Source organism: Eschrichtius robustus, chromosome 4 (assembly GCF_028021215.1).
Source record: "Eschrichtius robustus isolate mEscRob2 chromosome 4, mEscRob2.pri, whole genome shotgun sequence".
NCBI lineage: Eukaryota > Metazoa > Chordata > Mammalia > Artiodactyla > Eschrichtiidae > Eschrichtius > Eschrichtius robustus.
In genome coordinates, this window is record NC_090827.1 from 91,578,304 (window position 1) to 91,588,535 (window position 10,232).

The 10,232-nt window shown below is 35.0% G+C and overlaps 1 pseudogene; it reads right to left on the minus strand.

Moving 5' to 3' along the window:
• Positions 1-8,700: 8,700 nt before the first annotated feature.
• LOC137763792 (short/branched chain specific acyl-CoA dehydrogenase, mitochondrial pseudogene) lies at positions 8,701-10,012 on the minus strand (annotated as a pseudogene).
• Positions 10,013-10,232: the final 220 nt, after the last annotated feature.

Sequence of the window (10,232 nt, forward strand, 5' to 3'; positions counted from 1 at the left end):
CCTAAAGATGTTACCAGAAAACTACTAGAGCTAATCAATGAATTTGGTAAAGTAGCAGGATACAAAATTAATGCACAGAAATCTCTTGCATTCCTATACACTAATGATGAAAAATCTGAACATGAAATTAAGGAAACAATCCCATTTACGATTACAAGAAAAAGAATAAAATACCTAGGAATAAACCTACCTAAGGAGACAAAAGACCTCTATGCAGAAAACTATAAGACACTGATGAAAGAAATTAAAGATGATAGAAACAGATGGAGAGATATACCATGTCCTTGGATTGGAAGAATCAACATTGTGAAAATGACTGTACTACCCAAAGTAATCTACAGATTCAATGCAATCCCTATCAAACTACCAATGGCATTTTTCACAGAACTAGAACAAAATTTTTCACAATTTGTATGGAAACACAAAAGACCCCAAATAGCCAAAGCAATCTTGAGAAAGAAAAATGGAGCTGGAGGAATCAGGCTCCCTGACTTCAGACTATACTATAAAGCTACAGTAATCAAGAGAGTATGGTACTGGCACAAAAACAGAAATATAGATCAATGGAACAGGATAGAAAGCCCAGAGATAAACCCATGCACATATGGTCACCTTATTTTTGATAAAGGAGGCAAGAGTATACAATGGAGAAAAGACAGCCTCTTCAATAAGTGGTGCTGGGAAAACTGGACAGTTACATGTAAAAGAATGAAATTAGAACTCTCCCTAACGTCATACACAAAAATAAACTCCAAATGGATTAAAGACCTAAATGTAAGGCCAGACACTATAAAACCCTTAGAGGAAAACTTAGGCAAAACACTCTATGACATAAATCACAGCAAGATCCTTTTTGACCCACCTCCTAGAGAAATGGAAAAAAGAACAAAAATAACCAAATGGGACCTAATGAAACTTAAAAGCTTTTGCACAGCAAAAGAAACCACAAACAAGATGAATAGACAATCCTCAGAATGGGAGAAAATATTTGCAAACGAAGCAACTGGCAAAGGATTAATCTCCAAAACTTACAAGCAGCTCATGCAGCTCAATATCAAAAAACAAACAACCCAATCCAAAAATGGCCAGAATACCTAAATAGACATTTCTCCAAAGAAGATATACAGATTGCCAACAAACACATGAAAGGATGCTCAACATCACTAATCATTAGAGAAATGCAAATCAAAACTACAATGAGGTATCATCTCACACCAGTCAGAATAGCCATCATCAAAAAATCTATAAACAATAAATGCTGGACAGGGTGTGGAGAAAAGGGAACCCTCTTGCACTGTTGGTGGGAAAGTAAATTGTATCAATTTAAATTGTATCAATTTACAGCCACTATGGAGAACAGCATGGAGGTTCCTTTAAAAACTAAAAATAGAACTACCATATGACCCAGCAATCCCACTACTGGGCATATACCCTGAGAAAACCATAATTCAAAAAGAGTCATGTACCAAAATGTTCATTGCAGCTCTATTTACAATAGCCAGGACATGGAAGCAACCTAAGTGTCCATTGACAGATGAATGGATAAAGAAGATGTGGCACATGTATACAATGGAATATTACTCAGCCATAAAAAGAAACGAAATTGAGTTATTTGTAGTGAGGTGGATGGACCTAGAGTCTGTCATACAGAATGAAGGAAGTCAGAAAGAGAAAAACAAATACCGTATGCTAACACATATATATGGAATCTAAAACAAAAAGAAAAAAAAGGGTCTGAAGAACCTAGAGGCAGAACAGGAATAAAGACACAGACATAGAGAATGGACTTGAGGACACGGGGAGGGGGAAGGGTAAGCTGGGACGAAGTGAGAGAGTGGCACGGACATATATACACTACCAAATGTAAAATAGATAGCTAGTGGGAAGCAGCTGCATGGCACAGGGAGATCAGCTCGGTGCTTTGTGACCACCTAGAGGGGTGGGATAGGGAGGGTGGGAGAGAGATGCAAGAGGGAGGAGATATGGGGATATATGTATATGTATAGCTTATTCACTTTGTTATAAAGCAGAAACTAACACACCATTGTAAAGCATAATTGTAAAGCAATTATACTCCAATAAAAACGTTAAAAAAAATTAAAATGAACACAGAATCCAAAAAAAAAAAAAAATGAACCAGAGAAATCTAATAATTTAAAAATATTTCCCTTAAAATGTTTACATTTAAGAAGTGGCGTTTAAACAGTTAAACTTTAGTTGTCAAGCAATGACGTTTTCTTAGAGACCCAGGTCATGACAAAAATAGTAATTAAAAAAAAAAACACTAGTGAATGATTGTGTTCATAGGCTATTTATAATTTATATGTGATATATACACCGAATAAAGTAGGTTCCAGAGATGGAAAGGCAGAATTAAGAGTGGGAAAGGTCATAAATGTTTTTCTCAATTGGCATGGCCTATAGGAATGAATATGGAACGTCTGTCTAGGAGAAGCTGTAGTTTTTCCTTTCTGTCATTGAACAAAGCACACTCTGCATAAAGCCTATAGGACTCCTCTGCGGCTAATTGTGCTCCTCTTATTTGCAGTATGACAGATTACTGGCTTCAGTGGCAATGGCTGAAGTCTCTACTTTTAATGAAAGCAATCTTATTATTTCTCTAGAGTTTTATTTTATTAACTTTCAGACATAGATTAATGTAAAGATTTAATCATACAGTGTATCATGTTTAGTACATACTTTTGATTTCAACAATTTCTCAGGGAGGATAAATTATTTTAAGAAAGGCAGCCTATAAGCAATGATTATCAAAAACCTATCTTTAATCATTTGTTACATGGTATTTAATATAGTAATAATTCATATCAAATTATATATGACCCCAGTTGACAGTTAATGCTAACGTGATATGTAAATATATTAAATAATATTGAAACTAATACCTGAGACTGGATTTTTTTCTTATCAATTAAAAATTCCACGAGGACACATGAATTACACAGCTTTGAATCTAGTACATTCGAGTGTTTCCTGGGGCTAGATCAGCCTTTAGTATGACCCTGATTTAATAACCATATTGACAAAAAGCTAAATTATTTTACAGAACTGTTGAAAGTAGAAGCAAAGATGACTATGACAGAGCTTTTAACTCAGGTGTGTGCTCAAAATTTGAAATGTAGCAGGAAGAGTTGAAGAAGCAGTCTAAACGTAACATTAGGCAACTGTATCTAATTAGGGCATTACTAAAATGTAAGTTCAAATTTGGACAGAAAGAATTTTCTAAATGCTTCTTTCAAAAATATAATTTATTTTTTTATTCTGTGAAAGAAATATTTGTGGCAACACGTTTTGTTTTGTTTTTTTTTAATTTTATAGCTACTTTATTTATTTATTTATTTATTTTTGGCTGTGCTGGGTCTTCGGTTCGTGCGAGGGCTTTCTCTAGTTGCGGCAAGTGGGGGCCACTCTTCATCGCGGTGCAGGGACCGCTCTTCATCGCGGTGCGCGGGCCTTTCACTATCGCGGCCCCTCCGGTTGCGGGGCACAGGCTCCAGACGCGGAGGCTCAGTAGTTGTGGCTCACGGGCCCAGCTGCTCCGTGGCATGTGGGATCTTCCCAGACCAGGGCTCGAACCCGTGTCCCCTGCATTAGCAGGCAGACTCTCAACCACTGCGCCACCAGGGAAGCCCAGCAACACGTTTTTGAGTACTGATTTTAATTGCTTTGTAGAAATAGCAGTATTTGTTCTTGCTAGGAAGTTTGCTATGCTGATGTTGTATTTAAAACATTATTAAAATGCCAAGATTTTGAAAGTGAATGTACCAACACTTAATGTAGCACACTAAAGGATGTTTTTTCCCAAAGAAGGGATATTTAGAATTGATTTACTAGAAGTTGTTAAAACCAGTGTGAAAAATCAAAATATGATAAATATGCAACAATGATTATTATGATTATTAGTGCAGAGGATGGCCTGATTAAGCGAGTAAATGCAATGCTTTAAATGGATAGATAATGTACAGGCAACAACCTGCAAAAAAGATGATGCTTACTTCTTTTTATTTATGAAAAAATTGATTAGGTGAAAAGAACAGATTCCATATTAGGTAATGATTTATATAAAATGGGTATAAGTATGTTATACAATCTTGTATTATATAATGGATTCCATTAATATTTCACATTCACTTAACACATACTATATATGTCAGACATTTTACGAAGTACTAAAACAAGATGAATAGGAGAGTTTTTTCCCTTAAGATGATTACTTTTTGATAGGAAAGGTAAACCTAAATCATATAAATAAATATCTATCTATTCACTCATATGGTAAGTGTAGAATTAAATATTTGGATTATTATAAATATTTACATCATGGAAAAGTATACCAAAATAAATTAAAGGACCTCTGAATCAACACAATTCAAAATTTGCTGTACATTCATAAAAAATAATATAGATCTACATTTAATCAAATTGTTACATATATAGCCATTATAACTACAATTGTTTTTTAGTGTTGATTATCAGTCTCTTTTTTACTCCTCCTAGACAGAGGTTACTGCGGACTGTTTGGGATAATGTTGGTGTTTTGCTCCTTCTTTTCTCATGTCTGTTCATGTGTTTCAAGTCTGTGCACTGCCAATATTGATTTCTGAATATCCTTTGGTGTGTAAATGACTTGAATCATAGCAGATATAATTCTTAATTATGTTTAGAGTTGCTTAACTTTCAATCTTTGCAGTGCAAAGTTTGTACCACACACTCACACACAGACACACTCATATTTCTTTCCTTCTGTTTTGCTGATTTTAGGATGGAAAACTGGCCCATCCTCTTTTGGCCATAATGGCTGGATTGAAAGTAGATATTACAGTGTTGTGATTTGTTTTGTTCTATTTTTTGTTTTTTTTAAATTGAATTATTAGATGTTGCTCTTGAGGATTTATATACTGGGTATATGGTTCTGAGGAGATCTCTGTAGGAAACAGATTTCTGCTAGGATTAATTTTAAGCCCACCAAATTTCATCATAGAATAAAAGGCTTTCAACTAATACTGCTTTTCCATGAACCATTCAACCAATTTTTTTTTTCTACTTAACATCCCTTACATGTATCTCTTTACTATCTGATTTTAGGTTTACTAATTGAATTAGTTGTAATGATAGAATCAAGAACATTCAATTTAGAAAAAGAGGAATAAACTTGAAATAATACGTCAGAATCAAATGAAGCCAAACTTCATTTTAAATTATTGCTTAATATTTAATTTTTAGTATAGGCCTCCCAGAGGGCTTCAATTTGGTTCAAGAGCATCACCTACTTGTGGAGTGCCTTTTAATTTTCTCTATTTTCTTAGTACTTGTTTTAGGTGTTTCAGTAGCCTATGTGGATTTGGAGTCTCATGGGAATATGTTGTGATCTCCTGTAAAACTTGCTCTCTATTTTATGTTCATTTTAAAGATGATGTAGTAAAGTGCTATTGAAAGTAAAGAAATTCACATCAGTGTAGAAAATTATTAAAGTACCAGACTTACGTATTTGCCATATATTTCAGATGTAATAACAAAAGAACAGTTTTTCATCCTTCTTTTTAAAAACTAATCATTATTGATTTCTTTTGTACCACTTAACTAAATAATAATTGTCCTTTAAACTTAATATGAATTTATCAAAGCAAAATTCAAAATAAGTATACCAATGTCAGACCAAGTCTAAAATATTTGAACACTTTTAACACTTTAAGTTTTATTGACTTTGTTGACTCTTGGAAGATTGGCATGTATGTCAGGGTCCAGCATCATGACCATAAGCAATTTAGGATCAGGATCATTTCCTAATTTTTAGCATTAAAATGAGGGGATTGGAGGATGTAGGCTATATGTTCTTCTGAAAATCTAAACTTTCTCTCTCTTAGTCTTCAAAGTTGATTCTGACTCTGCTTCTGGTTTTCCAAAATATGTCATAAAATACTGCAGCAGGAGTGCTCTATAATTCTTTTTTTTTTTCCAGTTAATGCTTTATTTTTTCATTCTCCATAGAATACTGATTTTGTAACACTGATTACAATCTGATATGTACCATTACAACAAAAGTTTCACTTTATGAAAGATCAGCAAAAATACATCAGCAAAGATATAACTAGTGCATTTACTAAAACACATCATAATCAGAAAACGAAGCGATCACACACAATAATCTTTACATTTGACATACCAGCTACATCCTAGCAGAGCCAGTGTGTTTGGCAGGTGATTAATATATGTAAGTAATGACACTGATCAATCTTAACACTTCTGAAGTGTTAATTCTTTATCAGTTAAACTTAAAATAAATCAATAAGTGTATTGAGACATAACAAGGAGGAAATCCAAAATTTGTTGAACAGAGACAGTAGTAAACAGTAGGAAGAGCACTGAATTGGGAGCTAGTACATTTGGATCCTTGTCTTATCTTTGGCCCTGGATGGATGACCTTGGGCAAGTATTCTGGACTATATGAATCATTCACTCTTAAAATGAGAGAGCTGGCTGGATGGTTCTCTAAACTCTTTATAGATTTAGCTTTCCATAATTCTAAAATCTTTGACACCCATTCATTTTTGTGTTGTAAAGTGAAATGTCTAACAATACTAACTTGGCAGTTGGGATGAGTCCAGCTCTACCACACAAATACGACTTGTTGCTTGTGTTCAAGTCTCTTCCTTCTGAGCCCCATGACAGCCCTATCCTCAAAAATTAACAAACAGTAATGACAAGCTTCAGGAGGTAAACAAGTTTGTCCTCCACTAGACACAAACTCAAGACCCCCAAAGTCATGGTTATTAAGAAAAGCTATAATAGAAGAACTATGGGGGAAACCCACAACATCCTCTTTGGTAAATGGTACAATAACACAATTCACTAATAGAAGAAGGCAGGTACAGATATTAACTACAGGACATAATTTTCAACTGTTACTTGTGAACCTGCACAAAAAATATACACACAATTAGAACTGTATCAATATGAACTATAAATTCAAGGTCTAGATGTACACGGGAGCCTCTCTCATGCTGCTAATCTGAAGGAGGCTTACTGTAGTTTCACGTGTTTGTAACTCTACAGGGGGAAGCTGGGATTCTTTTTACTAATGTTGGCTTCTATTCCATTATCTGAAAAGTCCACCTCTCTTACATAATCACAGAAATTAAAGATGTCCAAGCCCCCCTTTAGGGCATTTCCTCCATCCCCTACTTTCCTTATCAGATTACTGTCTTTTTGTTCTAAAACACTGAATGACTGGCTTCCATCAGCTCCCTATCTGAAAAACAAGTAGACTTTATCTCTTTTAATCTAAGGAATAAATTTGTCCGTATTTCTTCCTAATATTTTAATGTAATTCCTATCTCAATTGTATTTACACAATTCTGAATATTTCACTATGGTATCCATTATAGAAATTAATCCAATTCGATGAACAGGAATGTGCAAAGCAAAATCACTTTGAAGATGTCAAGTTTTCTTAATAAACATTATCCTTTCATTAAAGTACTAAAGTGTTTCCCTTTTGACAGCAGTGATTACTTTAAGCAACTGTATGAGCCTTGAAACATTTTCCAACATCTCTAACCCGTGCCCCCTTCCAGAAAGTATAAAACACCCTTCACTGTCCTCCTCCCTCCTGAGGGGACTGAGGATTTGTACCCTACAAAGTCTCTTCTCCTGATTGAGAATCCCTGATACTGAAGAAATGGCATCGCCAGCTGTATATTTGCTGACCTTTGCCTTTCCATAATTTGACTGTAAAACAACAGATTTATTTTTGCCTTCCCAGAAACGTCATTTTATATATTACCAAATATGCTTTTCGAACTCTACAGCTCCCTTCTATCCCTCATTCCTTACAAGATTTTAATACACTCCTTTATGGGGAAAAGACATCCCCTCTTGAGAATCACTGAACCAAAATATAATTTCTGAATTACTATTCATGATAAAGCTCAATAACTAAGTTTGAGAAAACAATATTCAATTTAAAGATGGAAAAATACTGTATCATAGATAAAATGAATATTATAATATTGAGTATATTCTAATTATTAAACCAAATTATTTAAACTTCATTCTTGAAAAACAATGCAGAGACTTGTTTTTAAAATGATCTACTGAAACCATAATGAAATGCACTTTTCATACTGGTAAATTATAGTAACAAATTATATTGCTTTCCTTTGTTGAAATGTTTTCTTCGATTATATAATCCACTCATTTTCAGATATTCGGAACTAAAACTTTTAGATTTTTCTAAATAAATTTTTATCAGTTTCACCTAGTTTAGCAACTTAGAATTGAATCTATTTCTTCTATAGAATTGCCAACTAGCACAAACATCTCTCTGACTGATGCACAATGACAAGAATATAAAATAGCCATGTCTGTAAGAAATATTTATATTGTCTTTATTTTTCCAAATTCTAATAGAGTGAAATTCTGTATACCCTGAAGCTAGAATGATAATGCATATAGAGTTTTAAAAATAGTTTTGGAGAAAATATGGATGCATTTCTTTCCAAATTTTAAAAATGATTTTTTGCATCTATGTTAAGCAGATTGGAAAGAGGAAACAGGATAGGTCTACCTCCAGATCCAAGGTGAAGGGCCTAAATAAAATCATTCAACACAGCCCCCAACAAGGCACAATAGTTTAAAATTTTACACCAGTGACACCAGGGAGGGGTCCCACTCCCGTGGCTGTCAGTATTCTGAATCGATGCGCTTTGGGATGGTGTTCAGCTGGATATTTGAAGTTCCTTCATATATTGTACCAATCTTCACATCTTGGAAGTGTTTTTCCACAGGGTAATTTTTGGTGTAGCCTACTCCTCCCATCCACTCGATACATTTGCCAGTTATTAGGCCCGCAATCTCTGATGCATAGTACTTGGCCATAGATGATTCTTTAATGAATGGCCTTCCAGCTTCTAAAAGCCTTGCAGCGTTGTATGTGAGTAATCTTGCAGCTTCTAGCTGGGTGGCCATGTGAGCCACTTGGTGTTGGCGTCCCTGAAAATCAAATATTCTTTTGCCAAATTGTTCCCTTTCTTTAATATATGGAATAGTGTAGTCAAAACATCCTTGAGCCAGTCCCAGCATCTGTGCAACAATTCCTATTCTATTTTCATTAAGACCCCCAATGGCTTACTTATAGCCATGTCCAATATTTCCCAGGATATTGGCTTCTGGAACCTTGATATTTTCAAACGTTAATGGGCAGGTAAAAGAAGCTCTGCTTCCCATTTTGTTCTCTGGTTTCCCTATATGAAGGCCCTCAGTATCACAATCTACCAAGAAGCAGGTAATTCCTTTATACCCAAGAGTAAGGTCTACATTTGCCATCACCATGGAGAGCTTGGCATCCTTGGCGTTGCTAATCCACATCTTTGACCTGTTGATGACATAATAATTTCCCTTTTTATCAGCTTTGGTCTTCAAAGCAAATGAATTGCTACCTGCTCCAGCCTCTGAAAGGCAGAAACTTCCCATTTGTTCCGTAGCTAGCTTGGGCAAATAGATAGCCTTCTGTTCTTCTGTTCTGTATTTTCCTAATTACTGTGTTCTGGATGTCACATACCAGAGCCACAGACGCATCAACTTTGGCTAATTCCTCTATCACTAGGACAGAGGAAAAAAATGAAGCTCCTGTTCCTGCATATTTTGTGTCAATTTCAATACCCATCAACCCTTGTTGAAATAATCCTCGTATTACTGATTTTTCCATTTTTGAATTTCCATCCATGTTTGAAACCAAAGGAGTAATTTGTTCCTGGGCAAATTTTTTAACCATGCTCTTTATCATCCTCTCCTCATCTGTAAATGTTTGCAGAGGGGCATAGCATAGGCCATTATTTGTTGCTTTGAGTCCAGCTTCTCAAAGCTGGGAAGATTTTAAGACATGAGGAGGATATTTCCAGGCAAATTGGGAAGACAGGCAAATTGACAGGCAAATTGGGAAGTTTCTTCTTAGCAGTGCGCTGCCACACAGCAGCCGAACGGTGGCTCCCTCCATCTGCGCCCCAGGACCATCACCCTATAATTCTTCTTTTCATTTTAAGCATATTTATGTTTTTAAGTTTCTGCAATTTCTTTAGCATAAGATATATTTTTAAAGATATATACTATTTTAAAATCTAAAAATCACACACATTTTCAATAGTGACAAAACATATTTTCCTATTATATCTCCTGTTAAGGTTTTGTGACTCAGAATTAAGTTGGGACCAGGGTAA